At 30.7% G+C, this 14235-nt stretch overlaps 1 protein-coding gene across 3 annotated transcripts in view; it reads right to left on the reverse strand.

Moving 5' to 3' along the window:
- Positions 1-13329, reverse strand: part of LOC149200150 (uncharacterized) — a 64831-nt gene extending 51502 nt beyond the window's left edge. For 2 of the 3 annotated variants that reach the window (XM_089402615.1, XM_089402616.1), the window contains exon 1: positions 21-159. The gene's annotated coding sequence lies outside the window, so the exon portion shown is untranslated. Of the gene's footprint in view, positions 1-20; positions 160-13187 lie in introns of those variants that run through there. The other variant, XM_089402618.1, reaches the window with a different exon arrangement.
- Positions 13330-14235: the final 906 nt, after the last annotated feature.

The raw sequence follows: 14235 nt of genomic DNA on the forward strand, positions 1-14235 counted from the left end.
TCGCGAAAACAGAAGCTTACCTGCCTGTGATATATCTAGCCGCTCGCCCCACAGTAGTCTCTTCTTTTATCTGACTTCGCCGCTGCGTCTTGCCAAAGCGATGGTGACGGTGATTATTGCAGAATAACGCACAACAAATGAAGCAGTAAAGCGAGCGAATGGATGTGAAATTTATTTGAGTAGGGGCACTACGTTGGGTGGGATATATGTCTTTTTTCAATTTATTTTTGGGGAGTCCACACCTTTTTGGAGAACATGAAAATCGTTTTACTATTTTAATGTTGTTAAATATTTTAATATTTTTTGGGGGCTACTTGGCTGGTTTTGAAACGTTAAACACTGTTTTCAAGGATTAAAAACTTAAATTTAAATGATATCTATATTAATTTTAATTATTTTTTTTATTTTACTAAATAGTATTTCTTTTAAAATTATTAATATTTGCCCTATAAGATGCCTATCATATTTATTTTAAAAGTTTATTTGATTTCACTTTTATTATTTTATAGGTTAAAAAAAAAAAATCTAAATATAAATAGATAGTTGTTGAATTTAGGTTTTTATGATCTATATCAAGATTATTAAGATGTTTTTTTGGCAATAATCACATTGAAATTTATTTGTCGATGCGTTTAGAACCAACAAGTGTGGTTCATAGTCAGGACTAGATGAAGAATCAGATCATGGCCCCAAGTTAAATAGACAGACCCATCATTCAACGAACAAGTGTGGTTCATCGTCTAGATGAAGGATCAGATCATGGCCCCAAGTTAAATAGACAGACCCATCATTCAACGGCAACTTTTGACCAAAGAAACAGCTACAAAGGATAAGGCAACAGCGTTTGACTGGACCAAGAGACCAGGAAAGAAGTAAGATTTATTTAATTTATTAATTAAAAATTTAGTTTGTTAAAACAATTCGTTATTATTTTTATTTTTAACCAACAAATTTGTTTACGATTAACTAAATGTTTTAAAGAGCTTAAAACATTTAAAACTACCCTAAGATTTGTATTATTAAAAGACTATTATAAAACTAAAATAGTTAGTTAATTAGTTAACATGATCATAAGTTCATTTATTTATTTACTTTTACTATATCTGTAATTACCTAAGTAATAGGATAAAGTTAAATTCTATGAAGATTTATCGGATAAATTGAATATAAATAATTAGTTAAATTAAATATTAAAGATATCATGGTCTAAAAGTTTATTAAATAACCCACAAATTAGTTAATAAGACTATATTTAAGTTTTATAAGAATCACAAATAATAAAACCTAGATAAATGTAAGATTATAGGAAATTAAATCTAATAAAAGGAAAAGAGAGAGACTTCAGTAACCATCAACTAATAAGAATAAAATATTAATAATACTAATTAAATAAAAAGTTAATGAGAATCAAAGGAAAAAAATGAAAACACTAGCAAAGGTAATAAAGGGGAAATAAACAATCCCGAAGACAAGGGAGAAAAAACCAGATAGAAAAAATGCCACAATGGAACCAACCAAGGGAAGCGGAGTGTGGTGGATACAGGGAAAGGGGTGGGGATCCGACAACTGCTATTCTTCCAGCCATCATAATAGATATATTTATTATTTTTTTAGATTTAATAAAAGAAATGTTTAATTTCATTTTATTATTTCATAGGTAAAAAAAAAACCTAAATATAAAGAGATATATTTATATTACTTTTTAGATTTAATAATTTTTTAAACTATTATGATTAGTATTTAAACCATTTTCACATTCTGTCTCCATCATTTATGATAATGAAATATAATGTTCACATGTTCATTTCAAATTATAAAATAAATTTGTTTATTTAAATCATAAATTATTTATTTTTCTCAAGTTTTTCACTCAAAAAAGAGGTTTGCACCTTAAAAGATTTGATCCCTAAAAAAAATGTTTGCACCTCAAGAGATTTCGTCCCTCTGGGCGCTTGATAGATCCGGAGTAAGATGGATCTAGATCTACCCCATACTGGGTTGTTTACATTTACATTTACGTTTACCTTTACATTTCCATTTAAGTTTTTATTTATTTACCATACCTCTTTTTTAAGTGTTCGTAAACCTCTTTATATTTTAAATTTATATTGTGTTTGTAGATACTAATAACTAGATTGATTTTTACTTTTACATTTAGTTTACATTTTCATTTATTTACCATACTTCTTTTTTGGGTCTTCGTAAATCTCTTTATATTTTAAATTTATATTGTGTTTATACATACCAATAATTAGATTGATTTTTAAATAGGATTGACATTAAATTAAAAATGTTAAATGTTAAACATGAAGTTTACATTTACGTTTTTACGTTTTTATGTGAGATCTACCCCCATACTAGGTTGTAGAGCGCCTCTAGACGGAACAATACTATTTTGAATTTTATCTAAAAAAAATGTCAATGATTTCAAAGGATTTCATTTTGTATGGCTATCCAAATTAATGTTAAGTGTTAATGTGACATAAGGTAGATACTATACTATCCCCAAATGCTTTTGATGCCTTAGATACTACTATGTGGTGGCTTCTTATACCATAGGTTTAGTTCAAAAAAAAAGAATTAAAGATTAATTTTTGTGATTAAATACCCCTACTACTTACAAAATATTTATATGATAACAAAATAATAATAATAAGGGGTGGCAAGAGAGGGGTACTTTATGGCCTCAAGGAAGGAAAAGTGCTTACATACTCATGGGGTATAGGTCATATGGCAAATAATAAAGCACATATATATGGTCTCTACTAGAAATATCTATTAGCAAAAAAAACATCTGGTGGACACACTTTCGATTATGGGAAATTGTCTCATCTAGTGAAAGGCTTCCTCCCAATGAGTAGCAAAAGATATCCTATCGAAAGCATATTTCCATGTTCTAAGAGACTTCAATTGAGAAGCAAACAATTATGCTAACAAGGGGTGTAAATTGAAGATAGGTGAATTAAAAATTAATGGTCAAATCAAGTCTGCTATAATTCTTTAATGGCAGATGAAGTCTATTAAAAAAAATAGTTTTCTAAGATATTCACTTACTAAACCCCTATTTGTGTTGCTCAATATATATTTTCCTTAAGAAAATCATATGTTTGTATGGGAAAGGAGAAGACAAATGGAAATTTCTAATTAATTAACTCTATAATGCTTAATGTTATTTGTTGCAAAATATGGGCAAAATTATATAATACAAATGCTCATTCTAGTTTATATATATACAACAATGATGAAGAAAAAGATAAATTATTTACCATTTTTTCTAAATTATAGGTTTTCATGTATTATTATCCATAATTTATTTTCACAGAAAATTGTCTACATTATTACTTTTTATTTTAAAATATTTATTATAATATAAATTTTCTTGATTTTTTAACTCATCAAAAAATTAAAAAAATTTTATATTTTCTAAAGTTTTTAAAATATAAAATATTTTTATAAATAAATCAAGTAATTTTATCCACCATTATCATTCTTAAAGAATATATTCAATAAATTGTTTTAATATATGAGGTATGGTTTATATAAATTATAGTTCAGGTTATTTATTTATCTAATAGTCTAAAATAATTTAATTCATATATTAATTTTTTAATAATAATAATAGTCTAAAATAAATTATAATTTAGGTTTTTTTTTAATCCAAATATTTTATTAGATTTTAGATTTTTGTGATCTTTATTGTGAATAATAATGTCTTTCAACTTATTCGAACCAACTAGACAAAGGTACATATTATTATTGACACTTAACCAATTAAAAATACATATTATTATTGACACTTAACCAATTAAAGTTACATATTATTATTGACACTTAACCAATTAAAATGATCTTTTGATCTAATGTTTATAAATTGATTTATATTTATATTTATATTTATATAGATATAGACAAATCATATTCTATATTTAATTACATTTAACATATTTTTAATATAGTAAATATCTTTATTATAAAAAGTAAGAAAACTTTTGGTAAAAATCACATCATCATAGAAGCTTAAATTCATTTATAAATTGATTTATATTTATAAATTGATTTATATTTATATTTATATAGATATAGACAAATCATATTCTATATTTAATTACATTTAACATATTTTTAATATAGTAAATATCTTTATTATAAAAAGTAAGAAAACTTTTGGTAAAAATCACATCATCATAGAAGCTTAAATTCAATCTTAATTATAATTATTTCAAATGAATATAATTGGTTTATTAAAAAATAGTATTATAATATTTTATATTAAATAATGTTATTTATTTATATTTAACATAAATATTTATTGTAATGGTTAGATCTTCAAAAGAAAATCAAATAGAAAACAAAGGGTTCATAAATCTAGGTTCATCATCACCACCAGGATGAGGAGCAAGATCAACTGATCTTTAATATATATCTCAGAGATGCAACGGTAAATTTCCAACGGTAAAAAAAATAGTAAAAAAGAACGTTAAAGGACAAAAATAAATTTATTTATTAGTTAATTTTGAATTTTATTTTAATTTATTTTATTTTTCAATTTTAATTATTCACAAAAATAATAGACTTTAACAACAATTTCTAATATTTTATTATATAATCTAATAAGATACACATATATTATCAATTAAAATTATATTAATTTTAATAATGATTATTTAAAAATATAATATTTATCTATTAATAAAAGAAAATTATATGATAAAAATATTATTACTAAAAAAACTAATAAATACAATAATTATAATAATACAACAATATTACAATAATAATAATATTAATAATATCAACGGTCATGTGATTATCATGGTTGAATTATTCATATAATTTTAGAAATCTAATAAATAAATAAATAAAATCGACCCAATAAAGGAAGCAAGGCGTTAGAATAGAACTCACATCAACAACGAAAGGAGGAAACCAAGCTTTAGAATAGAACTCACATCAACCAAGAAAGAAGAAGGAAAACAAGGGGTTAAGAGTCTTACTCCTCTTTTCAATTTCAATGGCTTCTCTTAATTTTCGGTGATGGAAATGATCAACCTTAGTGAGGACCTTAGAATCCTATAAGCAAATATGGTGCTTTGTTAATATTTGCTTTGTTAATTCAACATCTTTTGGTAGAGCAGAGGAGGGCCTACAATGTCTAAGGTCCGATGCGTGCTCCTGAATCCTTTGTTAGATGGAACGACCAGGGGGTTCCATAAGAACATGGAATTAAATAAACATTGTTCATGCATTTGGGATCAATAGGGTCTTAGACAAATCTTAAAGAGCTATGAATGGTTTGTAAAGGTCTAAAGGTGGAGCCAATCTTTTGTTTCCACATAATCCTAGCAATCTTGTCAGTGCTCCCTTAGATAAAGGGAAGCTAGACACTAGAGGTCACCTCAACCTCTTTCTTAGTTCTAGGTCCTTGACTAGCTTTTAAAAAGGCTGGGAGACCTTGGAACTTATTATAATCATTCTTCTTGAAGGCATTTAAAAGATGGTTTTCCTCATCCATCATATGGTCTTCATTAGAAACCCTTATAGCCCTAGTAGCTAGAGTATTGAGAACCCCTAGATTTTGAGCATGAAGATACTACTCACTCTGGACTTTCTTAAGAAAAACATGGTGGGAGAAAGAACCATCATCTTTCCTTGAGATAAAAACATCAAGGAATAGTAAAAATAAATTTTTAATTATAAAAAACAAAAAATGATAAACATTATAATATTTATATTAAAAATCTTATATATGAATTGAATATTTCAGGGTCTCTCAACCCTAAGACGAAATAGCTCCTCCCTTGCCAATCTACAATATATACTGGCTTCATAGTGTAACATAATATTCTATTTTAAACTTAAACATGTCAATTTAGAACATTTCAAGGTAAGGAAGATCATAACAATTCTCTCTCAACCATAAGACGAAATAGCTCCTCCCTTGCCAATCTACAATATATACTCGCTTCATAGTGTAACATAATATTCTATTTTAAACTTAAACATGTCAATTTAGAACATTTCAAGGTAAGGAAGATCATAACAATTCTGCCAACTACTTAGACTAAATTCAATTGAGATATTGAATATATATCGATAAAAACTAAAAAATAAAAATAAAAATTACAAATATCATATGTAATTGAAATTAAAAGTATAATTTCAACCATACAAATTTAAAAAGATTTGTATTTTCAAAAGAATAAAAAATTCTAGAGTTTCCTCAAGGCCCTGTCTATCAAGGCCACAAATTTGTTCAGAAAATTATTTTTGGCAAGAATCTCGTGATTTATTTTTTCAAAAAATCTGATCATAGGAATGTTTGAATTTTTTTATGGTAGAAATAGATTCAATTCCCAAAAAATCTAACAAAATTTCCCATTTATAACCTATTTAAACTACTCTATTAAAATGTTAACTAACAACTTGTCATATCAACCTCTATCCATCTTGTAAGAGAGTCATAAATGTGGTAGTTGGATCAAGTTCACAACAAACTCTATCCCGCTTGTGAGAGAATCGTAAATGTGGTGGTTGGATCAAGTTCCAATAGCATCCACAGGGTGCATAGAGCTCACCCTTTCTGTCTACATGGATATCGTTACAAGCTAGTTGTAAATAACAAAGCTAAAAGAAGAACATAGATCTTGCAAGAAAGTCGCTGAATTAAACTTTTCGTTAATTGAAAGACAACTAAATATTGACTTGAGAATCAAAAGCCTTTGTTTCTTTCTTTTATTTGTTCTCTTAGTGTCTTTTTTGTTTTCCTTCCCCTTTCATGAGATTGAACTAATAGGGTAACTCTTTTTTGTTTTCCCTCTCCTTTTATGTGATTGAACTCATGGGTAATATTTTTTTATTTTTTTAAAAAAAAATTTACTACTATTACTTTTTCATTTTGGAGATTCATAAAAAAAAAATTATATTGTGATATCTAAATTTTTCAAAGGAACGTGTTTTTATACAATTCATGGTCTTAAGCCTAAAAGAAAAGGATTAACTAGTTTTCCTAATAATCTTTGATAGTTGTTTTGAGACACATATTCTATAGTCTAATATGAAAGTAATCTGTGATTATGGTAATGTATGATTATGTCTATGGTCAAAATGGAGTTGATACTGGTGTCTTTTTAATCTCATTCTTTGAATTGGTTGTTAGTATTACAATTCATTATGGTCATGTGGTAAAAATATTTCACTTTTATTCTTGAAATTATAAATCAAATATTTATATATATATAAGATAACCATAATAAAACATTCCAATGCTAAAAAAGAAGAAGTAATCAAAAGTAAAATAATTTAGTTACTTATTAATAAGAAGGAAATGTGTAATTCATTCAATTTTTAATATAAAAAGTAGACAACAGTGAAATTTTCAAAAATACAATTTACACAATGAAAAATTATATATATATATATATATATATATATCTATATATAATTGTTTTGCTTGGCTAAGAGCTCGTGTTCCTCTAACTTAAGGAAATAGACCACCAACAGATAATTACATGTGATGTGGTTTTTCTTGAAGAACAATGATGAGTCAACTTGCATTTGTTGAGAGAGACAGAGAAGGTTGATCCATCTTAATCACAGATTTACCAAGCACTAAAAGGGATTAAATCTCTTGCCATGTAAGCCCTTTTTCAAGTTTTTCATTCTAAAAATAGATTTTCATATCAAGAGATCTCTTGATCCTTCTAAGCATTTAGTAGATATGTAGTTAAGATGGATCTATGCTAGTTTATGAGAGTTTCTCACATATCATGTTGTTCAAAAGTTCATTAAGGTAAAGCTCTTTCAATTAACTCTTCCACTCAATGTTTTTTAGCAAAATAGGTTTATCTTTTCTCCTTTGTCGAGAGAGGTGGGATTTTTTTTATTTCAAGACAACATGGCTATCTAGAGTTGACTCCATAGTAGAAAATTTATTTTAAGTCAAACTAGCATTTGCTTTGTCTCTTGGCTAGGAAGAGGGTTGGGGGTAAAATTTTTTATCTTTGAGGGCTTGGGGAATTTATAAAATTCTTCTTACTTTTTAGGAGGGTTAGTGAAGGAGTTTTTTTTTTTACTTTTTGAATAGTTTTTATTGCAGTAGCCATACTCATGGCAATCATTGTAATTAAAAGGAAGTTTTTCATACTCCAACTACTTGTATATGTTTGGTTATCCATCCATCTAAAGCCTCCAGAAGGCCTTCTTGTAGGTTTACCTCTACTCATATTTGAGCATAAGAGAGCATACCCCAACCTAGCTCACTTGTTTTCTAGAAATTTCCTTAGGTTGGTATTAATTTCTTTGAAGGTTTCATCGTCCTAGATATTTAGAGGTAGAGGGGAGAGCAAGACCCACATTGAAAGCATGGTGGGAAACACCTCTTCTAGATTGAAGTCCAGGTACAATATGTTTAAATACAATGCACTAAATGTTAGAAAATACATATCACTTGAGAAAATTATATCACAATCTTCTATTAATTTAAAATGAAAACCAAAATAACAAGGGGCTCAAGACACCCTAGATAAACCATCTGGTGGTTTTGGCGGGGTAGGGGGGTGGGAAGCAGCGTAACCAGGTCGGCCAAGCCTCGGGTTAGACTGGGCCTCTGGATTCATTCTCCCTGGGTTGGGCTCCTTGGCGTGGGTGACATTCAGTTTAGAGATGGGGGGAGGGTTTGGGATTCTGCTGTGAAATTGAAACTGGCCCTGCTCAATTCGGGTCCAAATTCCAATGTCCAAACACCCTGTAAGGGGTTTCTATGCAGAGGGTTTGGGGGGAGATGGACTCATCCCCGCGAAAAACTTGTAACCCACTCCAGTCCTAGTAAATGTGTTCAATTGATTAATTTGAATTTTGTTGGAAATTGTAACCATATGATGGATGATATGACGATTGTTGGTATGGCTCTATTATGTCTGGTCCAACTCTGCATTGGGCAGGGGAAGGTTGGTAATCATGAGGACACAAGAATCCTGTGTTGGTATTCAATCCATAGCAGACAGTGGAAGGAGACTCTTACTCGTCTGGTATCCTTTGACTTTGTAGCAGGTTTGTCGGAGGGACGAGACCACTAGCTGCGTCGAGTTCCCATCCCACAGCCCTGGGCAAGAGAAAAGTTGAAAGAATAAGGAGGAGAGGAGAATTCGACAGACAGAGGCAGCAACATGGCTTGAGTAAAGGGGGTAAGAAACAATGGAGGAGGGAACAGAGGCCGTGGGAGGCAGAGAAAGGTTGCCCCAGCTCCGAGCAACCTGCCCAGCTCTTCTGGCAGGGTGACAGGGAGGGATCGTGGGCGTAAGACGACATTGCATATCATCGATGAAGTAGCCCAAGCCTATCATGCTAGCAGCTCGAACCCGGTCAAGCAATTAATTGTAGAGTGGGAGGAGGAAATTCACCAGGCAAAGGAAAATTCCGAGTTAGACCTGGACGAGTGGCAAGAGGTAGCACCAGGTCATACGAGAGGGAGAGTAACCCATTATAAGTAGGCTATACAACTGTTTTAGATGATGAAAAGTATCCTGACGAAGGCAATGGAACAGTTCCCTCTAGACTAGCGTGCAGGCCCTCAGGGAAATTCGGAGAAGTCAGAGTTTATGAAGGAATTGCAAAAAATATAGTTTCAGTTGTAGTAGCAGAGTGGAAGGCTGAGCCAGATCGAGCAGCATATCCCGTGCATTCCGCACTCGGAGCTTCCTGGTTCGACCCCGCTCCAGTTAACTCTGCTGATGATGAATAGTGACAGTGCACCCTTGATCTTTTTTGAATGTTTTTATATAGTTATAGACTTATTAGCAGTTATGTTTACAATTATCTAGCGCATAGGAAGTACAAAGACTCTCAGGTGTATATGGCATGGTTGGACAAACTTATATTTTTGTGTTTATGGATGGCTTATTTTGCAGATAGGTGGCCAACAGACCTAGTTTCCCACCAAGCAGGTTGAGGCCACCTAACTCATGGATATATGGATGTAACCTGCCTTATTTACGAAAATTAATAAAAAGGAACCACCAAGCTTACAAAAAAAAATGAAAACCAAAATGCCCTATATTGCAAATTTATAAATGGATTCTACCCTTCATACAATGAAGCCACTTTGTTTGAGTCGAATGGTCAAGGGTTTTGAAGCTTGAACACACCCCATGTTGAGAGATCTAATAGTTTTGTTAACTTAGGCCCTAAGGGCATTAGCAGATTGACAAGTTTTGTTTGCTACCCACATTACATCATGATGTCTAAACCTAACAAGGTAGGGTATCACCATACCTGCAAGGGGGATTGGGATCTCATATATAGTGTACGGACTTCACACTTGTTTCTCACCACATATGTATCCCTTGTTAGATTGTTGTGTGTGTAAAGTTTCTAAGGCACTTTCATACACAATGAACGTGGACGACATGAGGCCTCTCATTTTTGAGATAGTTTGTATGTGTTGATTAGTCTAGATGTATGAGAATAATTTAGGCGAAGTCCTTAGTTTCTTCGTCTAAATTATTATTTTATCTTGATTAGGCCTTTTCAAACTCTTTCCTTGAATCTCATTTTCTTAATTAAAACAATACTAATTTATATAGATTTAAGAATATATAGATTTATCTCTTAATTAGAAATGAATTTTAAAAATTCCTAATATTTGAAAATCTATTTGAAAAGGCTCACAGCTTAATTAAACTTATCTCCTTCTTAAAATACCTCATAATAATGGATAATAAAAGTAATTCTTATATCACCGATGAATATCAAATTTTAAAACCACTTAAAAACTCTATATATAATTATGCTCTCTTATTCCACAGTTAGTTACAACGATAAAATGGATTCGAGATTCAAAATGTACACCAAAATGAGAAAAATTCAAAACTCTCTTGATATCTATGATCAATTATGCTCTCGTTATATAGTTCATAAAACCCCACAGATTATGATAACACGGCTTCTTCCTCAAAATCTTCTGTGAACTTGAAGTTTCAGTGGTGAACTTCAAATTTCAGTGATGGGTGTAATGATGAGCCAAATTAAAAACGTATTAAAGTATTTTCCCTCTCTGTACCAAGTTAATTCATCATAAGTAAAAGCGCTTTTAACAATGATGAACCCATAGGTAAGTCAAAGCACTTTCAACAAAGATGAGCTCACTTCGAGATAATTTTGAAAAAATATATATCCCTCGGACTCTTCACCTACCTAGTCACTTTGTATAACACAGCTATTGCTGAGAGTTTTATACCACAAGAAGATTCACTGAAAAGACCCTAAATCTGGGTGGGAAAAACTCACCCTAATCAAGTTCGACACTTGTTGTCACTTTTGATGCAACTTTAAAACCATAATTTCATCCATAAAATTTTGGCAATGTAAATGTGTAGTAGCATATCATGTTCAGGGATCTTTTAACCCACCTGTAGAACTGAACAGAGACAAAATGATACAGTCCAATAGATTCGTACAACACCACAAGATCACCATGGATTACCATAAGCGGTCTCTTATTGAAGTCTCTACTAAAAGGAATGATTTGCAGAGTACCCTAGTTCTTGTTTCAAATCCAAACAGTGAAATCCCATACTTGTACTGCTTAAACAACATATCCCTAAAATTAAATCTAATTGACATTTCATAAACAAAAATATTTGCAAAATCACATGAACAACAGAAACAGGCAAAATCACATGAACAACAGAAACAGGTGTGTGGGGAGATATTTTTTTGGGGGAAGTACATCCAAGAAGCAACATATTTACATATATACGCCGAAGCGAGCAGATACAACAGCCGAAGCTGCGGAGCGAAATCATCACATCAATCACAATATACATTCTCATTACATTCTCAATGAAACAGTATAAGCTGTGGTGCAGCGCCACACATTGGGTCACACGGTTGGAGCAGTCGGCTTTCACGCACCCCACCAGTGGTGTGTGTGGAGATATAACATAAATGTTCATAGCCTAGGCAATTTTATTGAGCAATAGTGATACTAATTAACCAACTTATCCCTAAAATTAAAATCTGATTGACATTTCATAAACAAAAACATTTGCAAAACCACATGAACAACACAAACAGGGTTGTGTGGAGATATAACATAAATGTTCATAACCTGGCCAGTTTTATTGGGCAATAGTGATAATGATTAACCAACCTATCCCCAAAATTAGAATCTAATCGACATTTCATAAGCAAAAACATTTGCAAAACCACATGAACAACAAAAACAGGTGTGTGGAGATATAACATAAATGTTCATAACCTAGGCAGTTTTATTGGGCAATAGTGATACTGATTAAACAACCTATTTCCAAAATTAAAATGTAATTAACATTTCATAAAGAAAAACATTTGCAAAACCACATGTTGTTGGGCATAGTGATACTGATTAAACAACCTATTTCCAAAATTAAAATGTAATTAACATTTCATAAAGAAAAACATTTGCAAAACCACATGAACAACAGAAACAACTGTATGTAAAAATATAACGTAAATGTTTATAAGCTAGGCAGTTTTATTAGGCAATGGTGATAATGAAGCATCATGTACCATGAGATTAGAAGTTTAAATTCTCTAATCTGAGATTATCTACCCAAATTGGAAACCAGTCTCATTATCAATTCCTCTATTCACTTAAAAAAACTATAAATATTCATAATCATAAAGTAGTTTTCCCAATTCTATAAATACACACAAAATCCTATGTCAATACTTTCATAAACACTCTGGTTCTTAGCTCAGCAGTAGCGATTGAGGAAATTTGACCAGCTCAATGACTGCGGATTCAATGGACGCAGCCCCCTTGGCCATGCATTCGCTTTCGGCATCTTACAGTCTACATCAAGATTCGAACCACACAATTGGGCTCTAACTATTTGAACAAATTATCTTTCTGTTATAAACCACTTAATTATAGAGCACATAGTATAGCATCAAACAGGTCCAAAATGTCGGATTTTCAAACCACCGTAAAATATATTACATCCGATAAAACATACAGCAATTAATACCCATTTAAACAATTTTATTGCTGGCAATACCAACAAACTACCAGTGCAATAAAGTGATTTTAGTCGAAACAAAATGATGACAGCGAGGATTCATAACAGTATGCAGAAGCAACGAGAGATTTGACCAAATTAGAAGAACAACATAAACAAGAGAGAGGGAGCTCAACAAAAGAGACTGACCTGCCTGATATTTGCTGGTTAATCTGGCCGCCTGTTTTGTGTTGGTAACAATAAATAGTAATAGCGTTGTCTTCGCTGCTGCGTATGGCCGATACCGAAGCCAAATCCAAGCGCTGGTAACGGCGAATATGGAATAGGAATACAACACAATTAGTGAATGAATGCTCTTATTCAATCCATATATATTTATATGTACAAGGTACTATTTGTTATCTTTATATTGTCTCAATATAATATAATCTTTTTTTTGGAAAAAAATTTATATGTACAAGGCACGTTTAAAATTCACCACTGTCAGAGTAGGGCCGGGTGGGATTGTTTCTCGAAATAATTTGTTGTTTGGAAAAGTTTTATTCCCATGGGTTGAATAAATTTTATTAATATGAAAGGTGTATATTTTCTTTTTTAAACATATGAAAATCTTAATAAAGTAAAGTTTTAAAACTAAGTTTGTTAGGTGGGGAGTTTTTTTTGGATGTAAGGAAATATTTGAATGGGTTAATTGCATAAGAGGTAGAGATATTTGTTAAGAGTGAAAATTTTCTTTGTTATAGGCTATTAGCCTGTTATTTCAAGTAATGTGGTTTTTCTTGAATAGTGGTTTTCCTTAAATAATGGTGATGACTAAGTCTACATTCTAGAATAGCAACTAGAAAGAATTATCTTCACTACTAAATTATAATAACTTATCTAAATCAATATCAAAATTTTTATCTCCATTAATTTTTACTTTAAAACTCTATCTAAAACAATATTCTTTTATTTTAAAAAATTGAAATATTTTAAAATTTTGAAATTCAAAATATTAATGGTTGATTTATAAACTTATATTTTCAAATTATAATTAAATGTTATTTTAAGTTATAACTCTCAAGCAATGTAATTACACCATTTTCATGCAAATCTATTGTTAGAGAAAAAAAGAGTATCACATCAGTATCAGTGTCAGCAAAGCAAAGGAATTATGTAATTTCCTCAAACAACTTATCTTAACCCCCAAATATATATATATATATATAACCAAAACATATCACCTAGTTGACAAAGT

Source organism: Pinus tabuliformis, chromosome 2_1 (genome assembly GCF_031772625.1).
Source record: "Pinus tabuliformis cultivar Carrire ecotype Pingquan chromosome 2_1, CPIR1, whole genome shotgun sequence".
Taxonomy (NCBI): Eukaryota; Viridiplantae; Streptophyta; class Pinopsida; order Pinales; family Pinaceae; genus Pinus; species Pinus tabuliformis.